A 13,180-nucleotide genomic window follows, 5' to 3' on the forward strand; every position below is an offset into this window, starting at 1 on the left:
ATAAAAACTCAAGGAAATTTGGTACTGAAAAAATATTAAACATCTTTGAGAAAGGTTAAATAAGTCTATATACTTCATAGACTACTTCAATGTCAAATTGGCTTGGAGAATTAATTGTTAGAGTGTGTACGGCTTTATTCCAAGTCTATAACTTAGCATGAGGCATATTATAGCTATATATGTATAGTCCTCAAACGATTCGGAATTTCTTTTTCCATGTCTTCCTACCGTAATAACGGGCTTTTCAATAAGAGCGCTACAACTTTATGGAACTCGGTTACTTTTCCGCGGCCACGACAGGCATTCTGCAAGTTCAGACGCTGAACCCAGTTTTCGACGGTTTATAAGCATAATTTGTCCGATACTGCTCCAATTTCACGTTCGATATTCGTACGAAGTTCATCAGTCGGCGCTGGTTTGTTGGCATAAGCAATATACTTGTCGTAGGTCTACGAGAAATAGTCTAACTGCGTCAAATCACACGACTGAGGCGCCCAATTGACTCGGTTCACCAAAATTAGTTTCCAATAATATTGTGACATACGCTGTGTGGCTTGGGGCGCCGTCCTGTTGGAGCCACATATTGTTCAAGTCCATATCATCCAATTTGGGCCAAAAATATTTGGTTATCATTGAGTAGTAGCGATTCCCATTCACAGTAACGTGTCGGTCTTGATCATCATATAAACCGCACCAAACTGAAATTTTTCGGCGACTCATAGAGTACGTGTGGATTGTTGCCTGACCAATAACGCATATTTTGCTTATTGACGAAGCCATTCAGCCAGAAATGAGCCTCTTCGCTGAAGATGATTTTCCGATACAAATTCGGATCATTTTCAAGTTGTTGCTCAGCCCAATTTCGAACATACGACGTTTCTTGTGGAAACCTTACTGAAGAGAAATGTCAAAAGATCGAGAAAAACATGGCGTCGTTTGCTGTCCCTATCGGTCTACTTTTGTAGCATCCCTATTGAAAAACCCCGTTAGATATATATTTTCGTGGATAACGATACGACTTTTAAGAGTCTGGCCAGCAGACGAAAGGTATAACATTATTAGTTAAATACATATAAATATAGAGGATTATTGCTTATATCCTTCGTTTGCTTTTATAAAAAGCTTAGATTAAAATATAATATTTAAGGCTATCCGGGCCTCACCAACCGATGTACGTACACTAGATCTCCTCTAATAGCATTCACTATTCGATTGAAATTAGTGCATTTCGAAGTCTAAGAAAGTTGTCACTCGGTGTAGCAATGGGAGGAAAAGTGGATTTAGTTGTTGGATAAGCACACGGTTTGTCTCGGTTATATAAATATGTAAGTTAATGAAACATTCACCGTAAATAAAAACAGTAAGTAATCCGTTGATGTCAGGTCCGCATTATATGATTGATGCGTAAGAATCTCTCAAGGAAATCGGCCAATGCTGACACCTTCTGGGCGATTGCTTTCTACAGATAGGCAAATTGTTGTCAGTATAGATCCCAATTAAAAGTTTGGTACTCAAGTAGCTCATAGGAAATGTTTCCCTGCTTAACCTACATGAACACATGGATGATTTGCCCAGATATAGAATATCATAGTCTTCTTTTAAGAAATACTGTAATATAATGAACACAAAATGTCTATTTACTAGACTTTTTATGTCACTGTAGCAACTAAGCTATTAGGAGTCGTAAGAGAAACAATGTCTTCTTACGTCTGGCAGAATTGATAGTTCATACTAATAGGTTTTTGTTGAACTTACGATTGATCAGTCATATAAGAAATGTGAAAACTATAATGATTTTGCAAACCGGTACTTCTTAGTTTCTAATTTTCACTGATATGAGACTTTCAGTGGAGATACTAAAACTCTATCATCTTACCCACATTTGCGCACATATTTGAATGATTTTGAACAAAAATTAAAAACTCCACTGCAGGATTGTAATTGTTTGATGTTATGTATTTTATTAAATCTGGGCGAAGATTTTTCTTGAACACTGAGGATATCAGCATTTTTAATCCAATATGGTATATTTTAACAAATTTTCCTAGCTTTTATGCAAAAGTCACGCAAACACGTTTTCTAGCATTGACTACTAAATTGCTCCTTCATGGTAAATGTCAACTTTAATTAACCTTCAAAAGGCTTATTACCACATCAATAATATTACATAATCGCACACGCCATCAACTGGCGCTGCACAGCATTTCCGAGTAGAGCCAATTATTTCAAACAGCCAAGCATCACCCGCTGAGGGCCACATTATGCCGTAATCAAGAGTGTGCGCCTGCATTATTCAGTAAAACAATAATTTTCTATTACTTAGCGGATATCCTCCATTGAATTGAAATCGCTGGGGCTTTGCACGCGAAGCGCCTAGAACACAAATCACTTCGAAAACTTTCGCGGCGTTTCCGCCCAGAACATCAATATTTATTAACTGCAATATAATGTTGTAAATTTCACAACAAACATTACATTACCGACAGTGCTTAGTTCGTGCTATTATTATTATTATTGTTGTTGTTGTTGTTATGAGTGTTTGTTGTAAAGTTGAAATTCGCAGCACGTTGCCACAGCGATTGACATTATATTTTCATAAAATAAACATAATTTTCGGATGCGCCGCACAAAAAAGTTTCGCTATTAAAACAAAACGATAACACAAACAATAACAACAACAAAGCACAAACAAAAAGTTATCTCTGAAAACACAAGTCACCAAAAATTTACGCGACATTCAAAAGTGCAAAAGCGAAGCACGTACAGCTGTAAGTGAGGTCGAGTGGATGGAGGGAGAGAGGGAGGGAGAAAGAGAGAGGGAGAGGGAGAGGGAGAGAGAGAGAGAGGGAAGACGAGCAGATAGCGTGGCAGCGCCAATGGGAAAAGTCGGCAGCCGCGCGCCACAAACTGTGCTTCCGTCCATCCATAACAATTGCGTCTCGATGGCATTGAAGTCGATTTGCTTATGACACAAGCAATACAAATAAAGCAACAATAATATGGAAAACAAAAAAGCAGCAACAAAACACATTAACATTAACAGCAGAAAAAATGACTACCAGATAGAGCAAAGAGCACAACAACAATGCAGTCTCTCCTTAATTTGTTGGATAGCGTCAGACCCACAAGCTTCCCACTGCAACGTTGTACAAGCTCTCCACCGCGCCAGCTAGCGAAAGTTTCGCCGCAAAATCTCCAATGCAATATTTTGCGCTCGTGTCCGCTGCCGTCGCGTTATCCGAGCGCGTAAGCAGACTTTCTCATTGTGGCGAAAACTTTTAAAGCCCCGCGGAAGGGCGAAGTGGATTTCGTTGCGGCAACCGAAGCGCTGACATTAATGCTAATAAAAGCGCTTACATTTTTGACTTGCCTAGCCAATCTATAGGTCTATGAAATACGCAAAAAGTGGAGAAAAGGGAGAAATGTGTCTTTTTTTATTTGTCAAATGAAGTTGATCGCTTCAAATCCAAAGAAAACTAGGCGAGTTGAGTGCCATTTGGTTTTCATTAATATTTAAAATTGCGTCAATGTCATAATGCGGAAACGACAGATGCACAAAGGCGGATCGTTTGTGGGTGATTCTGTGTAAAATAACAGGAAGTCCGGCCATCTGTAGAGCACAAAGTGTGTTATCTACTGCTTTCTAGTACAAACAAGTAAACCTATATGGAAAATTGGTTATACATACATACATGCATAAATATTGAAATAAGACTTTATATAAACAGTATTAGCAGCATTTTTAAAATGCAGTAAGGCAAGCCATTCATATTCATCATATTCTTATACTTTTAGCAAGATTAGTTGGAAGCTTTGTTTAATTTAACTGTTATCGGCTGAAGAGGATTACAAAGGAGTAGATATTTATATTGATATGCGACTCAAAACGCATGATAAACTATGTGCAAGAAGCTCAAAGAAGTCTTAGAAGGTTGGGTAAGAAATATGCCTTGTAGAAGTTCACCAGATTGATGATGATTTCAATATAACATCTGATCAAATTTGATCGCGGACTGGAAACCTCAAGTATTTCAATATGAATGTTAATAATTTCTTCAAAGTATGTGTAGACTCTTAAGCGAGCACGCCCACGCTTAATAAAATAATCCATACATTTGCCATAAGTCTCGGCTGGGATGGCCTTTAGTGTCTTAAGCAACTTTTGTGTTGTTTTCGGTACCGGCTCAGTTTTGGAGCGCCATACGTTATTTTGTTGGACAGTTGTGACGTCACATTCTTAAGCCCACGTCTTGTTGTCAATAACAACTTTGATGAATATAGGTTCCTCACCTACTTTTGTCAAGTATTTCTTGTGCGATCTCTAGTCGATGTTGTTTTTGCAAAATATTCAGGTCTTTTGGGTATCCTATTGATTATTTGTTAGAATTGGGCAGATCGGATAACTATAATATATCACAAATTACAAATTTTTCATACAACCACTTATTCAGATTTTTATACTCTTGCAACCTTTTACTGCAGAGTATAATATTTTTGATCACGGCTGTACGCATCACCTAAAACTAAGTGAGATAGATATATGGATATACACATATAATTGATCAGGATGACGAGAAAAGTTGAAATCTGCTTGACTGTCTGTCTGCCCATCCGTCCGTCCATGCAAGCTGTAGTTTGAGTAAAAATTGAAATATTCTGATGAAATTTGGTATGCAGGTTTCCTAGTACAAAAAAAAAAGAATTACGAGTTTGTTAAAACTTATAAAGCGATATAATTTTGCACAGGGGATCGCAGTAGCCAGGGAAATTGTGAGCTAAATTTTTGAAAAAGTGTGTCTGTACAAATCTCCTAAACCACTAAAGCTACAACAAATAAATTCGCTAATGTTCTTGCTTCGGCAGAACATATACTAAAATTGGAACGATACAGAGAAGATTAGCATGGCCCCTGCGCAAGGATGACACGCAAAATCGTGAAGCGTTCCACATTTTTAAGTATCTATTTAAAGATCACTGCAACTATATAAGAAATTTTCTTGTACATAGACTAAATATTATTAAGTATCTCACTTGTAAACATAGCATATACACCCTGCCATTCTTATCAATGTTGTCAGAGCACTAATGCTATCCAAACTCGACTAAGCCTTACCTATCTACGGACACGGCGCAACATCCCAAATGCGTAAAGTCTCTGTGCCTTATCATACAGCAATCCGCCGGAGCCTTAAAGAATTCCCTACTTCACCAACGAAGTTTTTACTTATTGAATCCGGCTTGCCGAGCATCTCTAGTAGAGTGGCCGATGCAACATATAGCATTCTTGCGAAAAAACTTGACGGAACAAACATGGCATTACCAAATACCTTCACGAGAACAAATTCACGTAAAAGACCACTAAGAATACCATCGGCAGTATCCAGATCTCTTGAATATATCAGGGACAATTTCACATCTTTTTACGGAAGCAAAAAGAGCTCTGAGACATTTCCTCCTTGATCCATTAGTCCAGTATCTACACCTAACGCAGTCTACCAAGCAAAGTTTGCATACATTCGCGATTAATATAGTACATCGAATTGGCGTTTTATCTTTACGGATGGATCTAAGACATTAGACCACACCTCGTTGGCCGTTGTTGATAAAGATGGAGACGTAATATGCCAATGGCTCCTTGATCCGATGTGTACAATATTCACCGCCGAAGCCTTAGCTATTGAACTTGCTGTTGAGCATGCTAAAAAAAATAGAGAAAAATATTTGATTTGCAGTGACAGTAAATCATGCATTGCGGCAATTCAATCACCTGCAAATTCCCACAAGATAATTTCATCAATCAGAAACTCCCTGATTGCGGCTGGAAATAAAATCAAGCTTATGTGGATCCCAGGCCATGTGGGAATCTCAGGAAACGAACGAGCTCATACTGTCGAAAAAGAAGTTAGCAGATCTCCTATTCTAATGCTCGACTTTTTAGGTAAGGGCGATTTGTACAGGCATATTAAGATAAAAAGAAAAAATCTGGAATTCTCGGACTGGGTATCGCAAAACCATTACTACATTGGAATAAACCCAAGGAAAATCATTCCAACTTACCCTGCAAACACGGCAAACAACATCCTGAAGCCGTACATACGTCTAAGGCTTGGCCACACTATATTTAGCCACTCTCATCTTCTAACAAGGAGCGACCCATCTTGCTGCCTGCTATGCAATGGCCCAAATACAGTTAAGCACCTAATTTCGCAATATCCGAACACAAGGCTGACTGAGTGTTCTGGTAACAATTCCACAATGGAGGCACTATCTACTAGGGATGGCAAAATTGGTTACAGAATCGATTCTCGATTCTGACTAGTTTTCTATATTTTTCGATTCTAAGAATCGATTATCCGGGGGCAAAAATCGATTCTTTCGATTCTAATCGATTTTAAATTAAAAGGACAAAAGTTTATTTATTAAATCACAAGGCATAAATTGAATGAATAATCGATTAAATAAAACACAAAAATAGTTAAAAACAATTATATTGTTTTGCTTATAAATAAGGTACAGGGAACATTACATATCATTTAAATTTTTTTTAAATAATTCAAGTTGTTTAAAGAAGTTTAATAAAATAAGTTTTTAAATAAATTTAAAATAAGTAAAAGAACAATAAGCTAATTGTCAGTTTAAGAAAACCATACATTTTCCGGGACAGATCTTAAAAACAGAAGCATATTTAAGTGATCTGGCGTTAGCCGGCTGCGAATTTGATTCGCAGTTAGCCCAGTATGCGAAAATAAACGTTCACAAGGTTTTGAAGTCGCAACAATTGATAAGTATTTTCTTGCAATCCTCGATACGTGAGGATACTCATTTTCGATACTTTTCCAAACAAGTAATGGATCTGGTGTACTACCTCTATCTACTATCGGCCGATTAATAAATTGCCTTAATTCAATTGGTACTCCACCCGCTTCAGTAAATTTATTGTAGGAAAGTTTCTTGACCGTTTCTTAAGCGTTTTTTTATATGAAGTTTTTACATTTCTTGAGAGCTGGATACTAAGCTTATAACTTGAAACTGGTCACTTAATTAATAGTAAAGTCGAATGTCAAGAATCGATTCTTAATCGACTCCGACTACTGAAGATCGATTCCGAAAACTCGAGTATTTTACGAGAAAACTCGATTCTCGAGTAGAATCGGAATCGAGTTTGCCATCCCTACTATCTACACCCAGCCACGACAACATTATGTATATTTACAATTTCCTTAAAGATAATAACATCCTTAACCTAATTTAGCGTAGTTTAAGATATCATAGTTAAAATATCATAATTATTTATTAGTACTACGAACTTAAGCAACAAAACTTAGTATTAAAACGATGACTGAAAGCCTTGCGGCTAGTGTCATTTTAAAGTTTATGCTGTAATTTATTGCTGTGTAAACTGTTGTAAATAAATAAATAAATAAATTCGCTAAGAAGGAATATTATCATACGCTATATAAACCGGATATCTCTATTAACCATGCATATTGGCCGATCCCATAATTTGTTGATGGTTATTAGGTAAAATCTATTAAGTTGACAACTATATTAACTGGACAGAAAGGCTGGTAACAACACATTGATCCCATTTTGGATCTTTTCATATATCTTAAGTAATTTTGGAAGCTCCGAAGTATATTTTTTTATATAACATTGAAATATCCTATTTTGAAAGGATTATGATAGAAGAGGGTATAAATCTTGACGGTGAACTCAATATAGTAATAAAAGCTCATTTATTATAATTACTATTCTTGTCTAAAACAAGCAAAACGGTCAAAGCCAGAAAGTAGCTATCCTTTTTTTTAGTAAGGATATTCAAATAATCTATACTTGACTGTTTTTAAATTTTGCCAACACATAATGCCATACAATTCCACCATTTATCACCGCTGCAAATAAAATCCTTTAAATATCAGCTCAAACGAAAAAAAATAATACTTAATTAGTATCATGAAATTAATAATGTTGTCGCAGAGAATTACCCAAGTGCAAACGTGCAACAAAAGCCAAAGGACTAAAAAAATCCGAACACAACATCAATTAACTATAATCACATATGAATGCGTTGGCGCACACATACATACTCACTATACATAAATATGTACATTACATAACGGTTTGTTTGCCACACTCACACGAAGGACTCAATCAGGAGAGTCACTTTTGAATTCAAAGCAACTTAACGTAATTAAAAAATCATTATTAACACGCTAATCCAATTGTTGCCTTAACGCACCAGCACTCCGCTCAGCTCCCCCCACTCCACACCACCGCCTGCCGGCAATCGGCAAGCATGCTTTAACTCGCACAAAACCATTAAGCCCACTAACAGCACGACATAATACATAACGGCAAATGTTATTTCATTGAAGCGCAAAAAAGACAGAAAATAAATAAAGCTCTTTTTGCAACGTTTGATTTTCTCTTTTTTCAGTACATATTGGACCACGTTCTGCTGCTGTCTGTCAGCCGTTCGTGCAGCCGGTATTACTTCCGCTTTGTTGCTTCATTATAAAACATCAGCAGCAAGCGACGGAAGAGCCATTTACCGCATATTATATAAGAGCCTTCATAACAGCCTGTTGCTTTTGACATTCGCTCTCTTTCCACTGGATCTATGCAACTTCCTGTTCATTTAGCTCTTTTAGCGCCCATACACACATGTGTGGGTGTACTAATGAGTGTGTGTAAGCATGTTGTGTGGTTGTGTTGGTGAGCTCAATCGCTTAATATGCCAAGCATAATTAAATTTCCTACAGTTAATGCTGTCTCTTTAATTATTTTCTCGCTGAATACAAGCCTGTGTGCATTTACATAAAAATACATATTTTATGCGAGTGTGTATGTTTCTTCATGTGTATAAAATCCTTATATAATTGAAGATTATTTCACTAAATATACCATGTGTTGAATAGATTTTTGAAAAACGTTTTTTAACATCAAAATTATTAGAATAATGACAGGAATTAATTTCTCTTCATTCGTCTATTAGTCAGAGTCTGTTCGTCCATTTATTTGTATAACTCTTCATATGTCTGTCCTTCCAACAGTCTACCCGTCCATCTTTATGTTGTTCCAATTGTATCTGTCCGTCTTTGGTTCATTGTTACATTTCTTCATAATTTATTTTGTCTAAAGATCCAATCTTCCATAAGTCTCTTCATTTATTCGCTCACCTCCATCATTACGTCCATCCATTGGTCCATTCGTCCTACGTTTTTCATGTTCGAACGTCGTGCACGAATAACCATTCGTCTAATTTTCTATTATCCATATATCTCAGAACAGCCATTGGTCTATATTTTCATCGGCCTACCTTCCATCAGTTTGCCCGTTCGGCATTCTATTTTTTGCTTGTATAAGTCCGTATATTGGTAATTTCTTCTAACATTTCACTCCGTTTATAGGCAGATCAGTCCGTTCTTCCATCGCCCCATCCATTCGTCCACTTGTATCTGCCCGTATTTGGTTAATTGGTACATCATTTCATAATTAATTCTGTCTAAAGTTTCTTACACATCCATTAATCGCTCACTTCCATCATTCCGTTCATCCATTGGTCCATCCGTCGGTTTGCATATTCGTCCTTTATTCATTGGTCAATCAGATATTCGTCTATGATTCCACCTATCTCCGACCGAGCAATGGTCTATATTTTCGTGGGCCCACCTTCCATAAATCTGTTCGTCCATCCTTCCATGCGGTCATCGATCCATTTTTGCACTTACTTGTCTCCGCCTGTTTATTGGTCTATCTTACTTCATTCCATCTTTTCTCCAGTCCGTCCAACGATTGATCTATCCCTGTTTTGGTTTACATATTCGTCCATTGGTACATCAACTATGAGTCCACCCATCACCGCCCATCTATTGGTCTTGGTTCACTTTTCATCAGTCCGTGCATCCATCAATCCATGCGTGCATTGATACGTCTCTTTGATAAGTGGTCAATCGGGTCGTCGATTCGTTCATCCGGCCGATCGCTCATTTGACCATCTTTGCATTTAGTCCTCCGATCATCCATTCAGGCAACCATATATTGACCGATATGTATACGTATATCTAGTATACGAAGGAAATAATCTTAACCCGGGGACTGGGGAAAGATGTGAACTGATTTATTCCACTTTCAGAAGAGAGTATCAATAAATATTAAGAACGATATATTTATTTATTACATATTCATTATGGAAAAAACCGTGGCTTTGGTTAAATTTTTTAGTCCTGGAGGATGTTATCAAAACCAGTAATAGTAGTAACGGTGATAAATCAAGTTAAGACTTCGGCCCACAATGCTCACATAGTAGTAAGAATGCAACTGAGTTGGATATCTTGATTGGATATTTACACGATAAATCAACAAAACCTGCTTACAAAAACTGCTTTTTTTGTGTTTGACCCACAGCGACATCTACGCCTTAATTATTTCCGCAAAGATGAAACAATGCCAAATCAGAGGACCGGAATTGTATTTTTGTAGTAAAAATCTGTTAGGCTTTGAAATATTTTGACGTGACTATTAATGTCCTTTATAAGAACCTTAGCGAAGTTTGAAGTCTCCACCAGGAGTTTATACAAGCACGTTGGGCATAAACAAAGGCTGTTTTCAATACTTGCTTTGATCCTAGGCTAGTAAATGATTTATCACGTGAACCAATATTCAGCGAAGGCCATGAAGTTATCGAAAACTTGCTTCCCGTGAGTCATTCATTCAGCTCTATTAATGACGATAACAACGAAAAGCTTAAGAAATAGTGCCTACAAATCGTTATGTTGGCATCAGAGAGATAGTGGAAGATCTTAGCACTTTTTACGAAGAATCTCAACAGTTTTTATGAGTCGAATTTACACATTTTGGTAAATATTTTGGGCCTCATATTGCAGTCATACCAAAATATTCGAATCTTTTGCATAAACCACAAAGAGCAGAGATCACAAAAGAGATGCTTCATAAAATAGCTGAAGACGCAAGCAGTATATTCATCAAAATTATCATTATTGGTGGCAAGACATGGGTTTATGACGTCGAAACTTTCCAACAATCTGGCGAATAGCGCTCCAGAAATGAGGCGAAACTGAAGAAACTAAAATGACAATGAATTCATCCCAGCCGGGGCTTATAGAAAGTTTATAGAAAATTGAAATAAATATTGGTATTGGGTTAGGAGCCTATTTTAAAGGCGACAATGATATGAGAATACATTTCCTTTATAAATCCGAGTTATATTTGATCAGATTTGATTTCATTAAAGTAAAAAGTTTTGAGTCTGAGGTAATATTTATTTTCAAATATGTTTCTTAGACAGTAATTAACTAAAGTTTTCTCGAAGATGGTTTTTAAGGAAGGCAAACCAAACAAAGGAAGATTTGGTGAAAATTTTGCAATGACTATGTAATACCAACTGATTATACTTTCTTGTTGCTATCTAAAGGGTGATTTTTTAAGAGCTTGATAACTTTTTTTAAAAAAAAAACGCATAAAATTTGCAAAATCTCATCGGTTCTTTATTTGAAACGTTAGATTGGTTCATGACATTTACTTTTTGAAGATAATTTCATTTAAATGTTGACCGCGGCTGCGTCTTAGGTGGTCCATTCGGAAAGTCCAATTTTGGGCAACTTTTTCGAGCATTTCGGCCGGAATAGCCCGAATTTCTTCGGAAATGTTGTCTTCCAAAGCTGGAATAGTTGCTGGCTTATTTCTTTAGACTTTAGACTTGACGTAGCCCCACAAAAAATAGTCTAAAGGCGTTAAATCGCATGATCTTGGTGGCCAACTTACGGGTCCATTTCTTGAGATGAATTGTTGTCGCGAGCTGTGTGGCATGTAGCGCCATCTTGTTGAAACCACATGTCAACCAAGTTCAGTTCTTCCATTTTTGGCAACAAAAAGTTTGTTAGCATCGAACGATAGCGATCGCCATTCACCGTAACGTTGCGTCCAACAGCATCTTTGAAAAAATACGGTCCAATGATTCCACCAGCGTACAAACCACACCAAACAGTGCATTTTTCGGGATGCATGGGCAGTTCTTGAACGGCTTCTGGTTGCTCTTCACCCCAAATGCGGCAATTTTGCTTATTTACGTAGCCATTCAACCAGAAATGAGCCTCATCGCTGAACAAAATTTGTCGATAAAAAAGCGGATTACGGAACACTGATTTTGGTAATAAAATTCAATGATTTGCAAGCGTTGCTCGTTAGTAAGTCTATTCATGATGAAATGTCAAAGCATACTGAGCATCTTTCTCTTTGACACCATGTCTGAAATCCCACGTGATCTGTCAAATACTAATGCATGAAAATCCTAACCTCAAAAAAATCACCCGTTATTTAATATGTGCGCCATAGAATAATCCCTTAAAGTTACAAAGTATTACGTCTAGCCTAATTTATCGTACATATTAATGTCTGAAACCGCATAAATGCGTAACGATTTAATAATTATTAATTCAGGTATTTCTCTAATGCAACAGCAATAGTAAGCAGCTGAATTATAAGCAAAATCATCACTGAGAATCCCATAAATATATATGGTAAGCAGCGCATGCAATTGAAGGATGATGATGTGCTGAATATATAGTATACTATACATAAACCGTTAGTCATCATTTGGCACATATAAATATTACAGCATACACCTACTTAACAATGGAAATGCACACACAAAGGCTATGAATGCGTAATCCTCCCAGCAATTGACTACATGCCTGCATTCGAGTCTTTATACGCATATGTGTGCGGCGTGTGCATTTGCAAAACGAGGCAAACAATACGAGTGGCTGCAGGCGGACGCACTATGCAATCGACACTAGAACGATTAGGCTAACACCCACATTAAAATGCATGTGTGTAGGCAAGTGTGTGTGCGCCAACACACCGAGGCTTTTGCTACAAGCAAATATTTACCGTTACAGTGTATGTGTGCAAGTGTGCGGTAAGTGCATAATACTTGTATGAGTATATTTACACACACACACACACACCTGTAGCGTGCGTTGAACTCAATCCGGCTTGCAGCTAGAAACTGTACAAGGCGCATTAATTGATAGAGCCACTGTATGTTTATAAGCAATTAGATGCCGGTATGAAATTCATTGGATGATCATTAACCAATCGATTTGCCTGCGGGGCATACAGCTATAATATCTACATATGTGTGATGTTCCCGCATAAC

General features: G+C 37.2%; 1 non-coding gene across 1 annotated transcript; it reads left to right on the plus strand.

The window, feature by feature from the left end:
- Positions 1-4,847: 4,847 nt before the first annotated feature.
- On the plus strand, positions 4,848-4,954 carry LOC125779086 (U6 spliceosomal RNA). The gene has a single exon (XR_007423108.1). It is a non-coding gene; the product is annotated as a U6 spliceosomal RNA (small nuclear RNA).
- Positions 4,955-13,180: the final 8,226 nt, after the last annotated feature.

The sequence above is a fragment of the Bactrocera dorsalis genome, chromosome 5 (genome assembly GCF_023373825.1).
Source record: "Bactrocera dorsalis isolate Fly_Bdor chromosome 5, ASM2337382v1, whole genome shotgun sequence".
Lineage (NCBI taxonomy): Eukaryota > Metazoa > Arthropoda > Insecta > Diptera > Tephritidae > Bactrocera > Bactrocera dorsalis.